This window comes from Phyllostomus hastatus, unplaced genomic scaffold (genome assembly GCF_019186645.2).
Source record: "Phyllostomus hastatus isolate PE091 unplaced genomic scaffold, TTU_PhHast_1.1 phas_contig_80, whole genome shotgun sequence".
In the NCBI taxonomy this organism is placed as follows: Eukaryota; Metazoa; Chordata; class Mammalia; order Chiroptera; family Phyllostomidae; genus Phyllostomus; species Phyllostomus hastatus.
In genome coordinates, this window is record NW_025333960.1 from 20,894,848 (window position 1) to 20,902,912 (window position 8,065).

Here is an 8,065-nt window from a genome sequence, read left to right on the forward strand (position 1 = left end):
AAATGGGTAACTATACCTTCTAGCAGTATGTTAAAAAGAGGCCTCTTGAAAATAAAATCAAAGTTGATATTTTTGGCAAGTGGGGACCCTGGTCCTTCTTAATATTAGACCAGAAATAGACATAATAGTGACCTTGAACTGCTACCATCAGGAGAACATGAGGAATAATGATATTAAATGGAGTGATGCTTATCAAAAAGTGTTCTAGTAGTTCTACTGGTCCAAGATTTTAGGGAAGTGGAGAAAAGGGGGAGCATTCTCTGGTCAAATACTCTGTGAAAAGCTACACGCTATTGTCCTCTCTTAGAGATTTAGAGTGCACATTAGAATATTAAGAGCTCTGACAATTTTCACATAAAATCATCAGATGAAGTGTGTTTAACACAGCGGTGATAAACTAGAGTAATCACTTTCTCCCCTTGACCACATCGTACTCTGAGGGATTCATTCCCGTGGAATACACATTTGGACACTGTTGCTAGGGAATTGCACACTGGCCCAGAGGTTCTTGACACAGTTGCACATCTTGTTAGCAGATGGGGGTTCCTGGTTCTGGCTGGATTGGTGCTGTCACAGGGTCCTTATGGTACCATTCCTCTGTAGGTAGGCTCTGGCATTATGCATTAAACATCACCCTTCCATTCCCTTCATCAGGTAATGCCTGTCACCATCATTTTTTTCTGACTGTTGTTTATACAACTTCCAGCTAACCTTCCTAGGCTGCATGTTATTTATGGTGACATTATAATATTCAAGGATTTCCTCCCTTTCCCAATTTCTCGTTAATTATGACTCTGTTTTGTGAACTATAACTTTGACAGAGCTTCTCCATAAAACTTAGAGTTTAATATCCAGAATTTTAATCTTCCTTTGTACCTCTATCACTTTTCTTGGCCATAATCGGTTGAGCTATTGGCTAGATCACAATAAATGACACAAATAGAACCTATTGCTTCAGCATTCATTGGCTTTCCTTAGCTGGGAGCCTAAGATAAACATAGAGAACAGGGGAAGACTCATCATTAACAGTGTGCTTAGATGATCTGTTTGTGTTTTGTTTCTTAAGCATTTAAAGGGCATTTTCCTAAGAAAAATATTTCAGAAACAGATACTATTACTACAAGTCTACACTGTATGGGCAGAATTCACCTACATCCTAAAGCAGCTTGTGCTGATCTGCATCCTGCAAAGCATGCCAAACTGAGGTTACATGTACAAGAAATTCATTGGTGTAAATACCTGCGACAGAAATGGGAAAGGAGTCTGAAGGGGCTCAGAAAGCCACCAGACCAAGCTGTGACACTGAATGAATGTAGAGAGGAGGAAAGGACTGGAAAAAGGCTGTGTTTAGTTCTAAGGAAAGTTCAGCAAGGCCTTTGTGAGCCCTGGGGCCCAAGTGCCCCCTGAGGCCTGTCTTGTCTCTCAGGAATGGCTGGTGGGGTAACTGCAGAGCTCCTGGCTGAGAGCAGCCCAAGGGAAGGCACAGTCTTAGTGCAAATGGAATAATAGATCTCAGAACACAGTCACTAGAGCCCTTGGCCAATTACTCTCCCAGCTCTCTGAAATCTGAGGGGCGCTTTCTATTAATCATCTATAAGATTCTCAAAGTTTAGTGTACATACAAATCACCCAGGAATCTTATTAAAATGCAGATTCAGTGGGTCTGGGGTGGGGCCCAAGTTTCTGTACTGCTAACAAGCTCCCAGACAATATGATGCTGTTGGCTTACAGATCCCACTTTGAGTAGCAGGGTCCTAGGAGTATTTGGAAGAGCCCTAGTCAAGCCATCTAAGTAGGTCTATGGGGGACCCTTCACAGGTGTCCTACCTCAGCCCTAATGTGGAGCCACCTTGGCTGCAATCAGATGTATGCATGTCTGAGATAGGCTTTCTTCCCCATTCGGATACTTCATTCCCCTTTCCTTTAACATCACAGCTGCCCACCCCATTTTGTCACACTGCTTGCACAACTAACTCCTTAAGGATCACCTTTCCATATATACATATGCATTCATTTTTAGTAACCAGAAAGAGCTTTGGCTCTTTGTGATCTAATCTAATCTCTCTTCTCTTCTCCAGTTATTTGGTTTGGAAAGTGTTTGTTTCCTAATCCTAAGCAAAAAGTTTTAAAAGCCTTCTTCCAACCATCTAAAGTCCATTCTACACAGAAATTCTGGTGTAGCCAGTTACTATAATTCTCTTTCATGTGAGAGCTCTGAGGGATCTGGCACCACATATCTCCTCCAGGTCACCAGAAGGCTTCTGTAGTTATCATTCTAATACCACGTAGCTACCATCTATCATTAAACAGATCTGTTCTCCTCTTCCTTCCCTCCAGCCATTGGCCTTTCTGTATATCTTAATTCAATTCCCTATACCATATCTATTGTATAATTAGTATTTTTCTTTTTAAATTAATTAATTTATTTTTACTTATTGAGAGAGAGAGAATGAATGAATTTGTTCCACTTATTTGTGCATTCATTGGTTGCTTCTTCTCTGTGCCCTGGCTGGAGCTCAAACCTGCAAACTGGGTATACTGGGGTGATGCTCTAACCAACTGAGTCACCCAGGCAGGGCCCAAGAGTAGTTTTCATACCTTTTCCCCCTAAAGTCAAGAAATTCTTTCATCAGAAGGAAAGCTTTAGTAAAATATATTAGGCTAGTTGGGCTGAAAGAGTGGGAGATAAAACTAGAAAAGTGGCCGGGAACATTCCTTGTGTATCACTGTGTTTAAGCATTGGGGAGCAAGTTAAGATTTCCGGGAAGAAATGACACAAACAGGCTGGAACACTTTGAGTAATTACTATGGCAGAGGTGAGGGAAGGAGGAAGCAGGATTTTGCCCTCTCAAATGATGTCTCTTTAACATAGAATTATTTTAGGCTGATTGTTTTTAAGAGACAAAACTGTAGGAAAAGATTTTACCTCTCCCTTAACTGCCTAAAAGAATTTAGATAAATGTTGGGAACCGCCCTGACTGGTATCAGAGCTGAAACCCCCACCTAGGCTAAGGCTAAGGGAATGCCCTTAGAACCGTAAGCCAGCAAGGAGACAAAAGCTTATCTCCCTGGCAGGAATGCTGCTTCTGCTGCTTTATTCATAACTGAACCCCAAAAAGCTTGGTCGGTTAGCCAAAGACGGGTAAGATTCCCCAAGGGGGAACGACCTAAGACAGGCACGATCACCTTGGGAGGCCCCCCAAAAGAAGGACTTTGGGGGCTGCAGCAAAAAGGGGGTGATGGACCCTTGCTCCTTGGCTTTGACATAGCCTGAGTTCTCATCGTCTGGGAGAAAAACTCCTTATCTCTTGGTTGCCTTGGTTCCCGTGCTCCACCTAAGCCTGAAACAACGATAGGGTGGTGCAGCTCTGTGCTGAAAAGGGCGGATTCCCTGGGTGATCAGGCCTAAGAAAGAACATGTAAATTACTGTGAAACCTTCTTTGTTTAGAATGCTCTCAGTTGAATGAGAGGGGCAAGGAGGAAGTTAGTTTGTTCTTCAAAGTCTTACAGCTCTTTGACCCCAACTCAAAATAGACTGGCAGAGTTCCTTGTTTTCTATAGTTCCTTACTTCCCCCTAATGAGTACTGTACTTTACTTGAATTATTATGCAAAATGAGCCTAATAAAAGCAGGTATGGACCGTAAATCGGCACGCTCCTCACTAGAAGGGGTGGCCATTTTGTCCCTACTTCTCCACAGAAACTAGTTTGTCTCTGTGCATGTTTTTTCTCACGTGTTTTCGTCGAGCTATCCGCAGCGTTCCGTGATCACTGCTGGCTGGTGACCCACGCATCAGATAAAGGAGTTGTGCCTGGTCCTGGAAGAACACTATCACCAGCCATATCTACAAAGAATACTGGCTAGGTATGGGCAGGGCTTCAAGATCAAAGTCTTCTTTGTGTCCTATTGTCTCTGCATGGCATGGCTAACATTTGATTTTCCACCTCCACGTGAATTGCTTTCCTTCCCTTTGATGTCCCAGGCCTCTAACCCTTTCTCCTCAGCTCTGGATGGCTTCTAATTGCCTGACTGCCTGTGGGCCACATATTCTTATGGAGCTCCCACTCATACAAAATTAAATTTGATTTTTCTCCTATTAATCTGTCTCTTAGGCCAGCCAGAAGAACCTAGAAGGGTAGAAGGGAAAATTGCCCTCCCCAACAGGAAGATAGTCTGAGAAGGCCCAGATGGAATCAGAAAGACTAGGACAGAAGATATGAGGAATACACACATATTAAGTGTAGATGAAAATAAGGAGCTTTATAATGAATCTAACCAAAAATAACTTCACACGGTGATCTGATCATAAATTCCTAACTGGACAGTCATGATGGGTCATCAGAGCCCAGGCTGATAACTTTTTTAGTAAAAGGTTTTTAAGCAAGCCCTGTCCACTGCTCTTGTGCCTCTAGGCTAACATACCTTTGAAATGCCAGAAATAATTCTCTTTTCCAGTCCCCTCAAGGGGACCACATAACCACCCCCACAGGAGAACATAATTTTATTAATTATCCTGTACCTTGCTTTCTCCCACCTTCAAGTAATCTTCCTTATGTTCCTTCCATAATCCCAAATGTATAAAAGAAACTGTAAAACTGACATTCTCTGAAGCATTTAAGATCTTGGTTCCCGGCAATGTCGTCAGTTTGGCTCAGATAAACTCATAAATATTCTCCATAGGTTTGGGTGTTTCTTAACATAGACATAAGGAATCAGAATCATCAGAACTGACTATATGGATATGGAGGGAGTGAAAAAGAGGAGTGCTTCTTCCAGGTTTCAAGCTTGGGCAATTATTGATGCAGGAATGCAGGGGTTGCCAAATACTGTAATGAAAAAGGAAAAGGAGGATAAACAGGTTTAGGGAGAAATATAATGAGTTCAGTTTTGAAATATCGAGTTTGAGCGAGACATCCAGGAACTATCCGGGTAAATGAATGTGGAAATTGGCAGAGTTTGGCTTAGAGACACCTCATATTTCCAAGCCTATGTTATTATTTGCAGACCATTCTCAGGCTCTCTTTAGGCAACTGCTCCAAGTTCATACTTAAGTATGGTTTTTTCCCACCTGAATTGTCTACAAGTCTTACTTTCTTCCAATATATTTTGCAAAATGAAGATTGTCTGTTATACTTCTTACTTTAGTAACTAATTCCCTCCTCTTTCCAAAATGCTCTTGCATATTGGAGTTTTGGGTCTTTCTTGGGGTTCTTTGTATTGGCCATATGCTTAAGCACTCAGAGAAAAAGGGAGGGTTTTGTTCAGTTCCCTTTGCCAGTCATTTCTGTTTGGAATCTGAACTCAAAAGATTTAGAGTTTCTAGCTAAAAGAAATAGGGATTAACAGAAAACCATGGGTATAATCTTCAAAAGGAAAGAGAAACTTGGTTGCTACTGTTAAAAAACTAACAGGCTCAGCCCTGACTGATGTGGCTCAATGGATTTAATGCCAGCCTGTGAACCAAAGGGTTGCCAATTAGATCCCCTGTCAGGACACAAGCCTGGGTTGCAGGCCAGGTCCCCGGTAAGGGGTGTTTGAGAGGCAGCCACGTGTTGATGTTTCTCTCCTTCTCTTTCTCCCTCCTTTTCCCTCTCTCTAAAAAGAAATAAATGAAATCTTAAAAAAAAAACAAAAACCAAAAAACTAACAGGCCCATGATGGAGTCACTTTTGCTAAGCCACAGTACCAAAACAAAGTTAATAACTAACTAATCTAATTGCAGTTTTAGCCTCTCCCACATGTGGAATTTTAAACCAATCACCAATCAGTCTGGAATTTCCTGAGAAAACACTAGTGAGAAAAACTGCCTGATAAGACCCGCTTGCCTTCCTCTAACGCCCCTGCCAGAAATAATCCACTTTTTTAACTTCTTAGTCCCACCCTCTTTCTACCTATAAAAACTTACTATTTTGTACAATGGGTTGGAGCACCCTTCTAGTTGTTAGATGGGATGCTGCTCAATTCATAAATCACTTAATAAAGTCAATTAAATCTTCAAATTTAGTTGGTTGAACTATAAGAAAAGAGGTACTATGTATGATAAACTGGATATATTGTGCTCTGTCTGGAAGGTTAAGTTTTGCCGTGCATTGTTTTCTGTTACATTTCAATGGGGTAGTTTCAAATTTAGGTTTAAACTTATTTTTTCCCATTATAATTTTATTTACCTTAATGTGTATTCTAGGCTAAGTATTTGATGATAGGACAGTGGGCCCATAAGTGAAGTGTTATGCATAGAATACAAATAAAAGTTTATTTTACAAAGCGAAAGCTTTCACATTTCATAGTTCACTAGAAGGCTAAAGGAAAACTAGGTAATTTTTAAAAACCTACACAAAAATTTCACTTCCACTTCCTCCTATCCCCCAACTATATACTAAAATGGGTTATAACTCTTGGAGAGGCCACTGGGAAGGAGGATTGCTGAGTGGTTGGGACTTCAGGCCCATCACCATTATTTCAGATGAAATTCCAGAGCAACCTAATCTGTTTTATATAAGCTCTCATTGAAGAAGGGTTCAGGGGTTTTTTGAAGTGTGAAAACCACTCTGTTGTGCAACAGAGGGTATACAACATATAAAGAAATTAGTGACAGTCAAGGTCAGAGTGAAGGAAGAAAAGAAAGCTGATTAACAATTGATGGACATCTACCTAGTAGTAGGATGATAACTGAGGAAGTTTTCAGGCAACCGGCAGATGCACAGTAGCTAAATCCCTCAGCACTTCCAGGCAAATTCCTCACCTGAAGGACAAATACCATGGTTGGAAGCTTGGTTGGGAAGGAAGGAGATGTGATCGACATTGTAGAGGGCTAAGGCCCTCCAAGTCCTCTCTTAGAACCAAAATGAATGCACACGTGCATGTTTATGGAGACAGTCACAAAGGAGTTATGCCATGTGACAAGAGGAAATTGACAGCTGTGATGTCAGAAGCAATGAATTGTATAAAGTTCCTTATATGGACCACAATTTTTTGGCCAATATTTTTTCTATGTCTGGAACAACTTCCCTCCTTTTCCTCAATTAGCTAACCTCTATCTATTCTTCTATAACTCAACTCAAGCATTCTCTGGAACAAGAAGCCCAATAAAATTTGGATGGATAACCCTTCTTTGTGCTAAAAACACAATAATTCTAGTCCATTTCAATGCTAATTTTTGTCCCCCAAATCCTAGCTCCTTAGAGGAAATGCACGACATCTGATCGTGAATCTTCAAAGCTTAGCGCCACAATGAGTGCCTCATAAATATCTGTTTGGATGAATTAATTAACCCACAAGACTTATATCAGATTCCCTTAGTGCAATGCAGGTGGATTCTGTACAGGTACTTACGTGCACCCTTGACTCAGAAAACAGTTTTCAAAAGAAATGAAAACATGCCCATGCTTAAAGAATATGGAAGAGGTGAAAGATGTAATATTTTGAGATTCGTTTGTGTGTGTGAAGAAAGTGAGCAAGAGGGGATGGAATGTCTATCGAGTAAGAGATTAAGAGGCTTAAGGTGTCTCTAAAAACATGCCTGATATAATTCACAACTAATGTATTGCGATGTATGTATTGGGAGCGGGGCAGAAATGACACAAAATGATTCATTTTTTTTTGTATAGTGAAACAATGACCGCTATGTTGATTGGTATAAATAAGTAGTGTCTTGTATGAAAGTTGTTTTCCTGAACGCTTTTTCAAAAGTTCCCTCTTCTGCTGTCCTGTTTATGGTAAATCAAACCCATCCTCGTTCAAATCAGACAACATATGTTAAAATCTCTGCCTTGAAGTTCAAAGACGAATCTAGTGCTGTGGGCTGAGGTTGAGTCCCTTCCTGGGAAGTGGCGGTAAACCCGACTCCCCAACATTTCATGGGAGTTCAATGGTGCCGAGGCTGCAGGGGGCGAGCAGAAGCCCCCAGATCCAGCGAGTTTCCAAAAGAAGGAACCCAAGTCTCTAGCCACCCCTCGGGAAGAACGGTTTCCCTGGAGTCGCGCCAGGGGGAAGACCAAGGCGGTGGACAGAGCAGGACTCGGGGTCCCGACCACCCGCAATCCCTTTCACTACCTGGCGGCAATC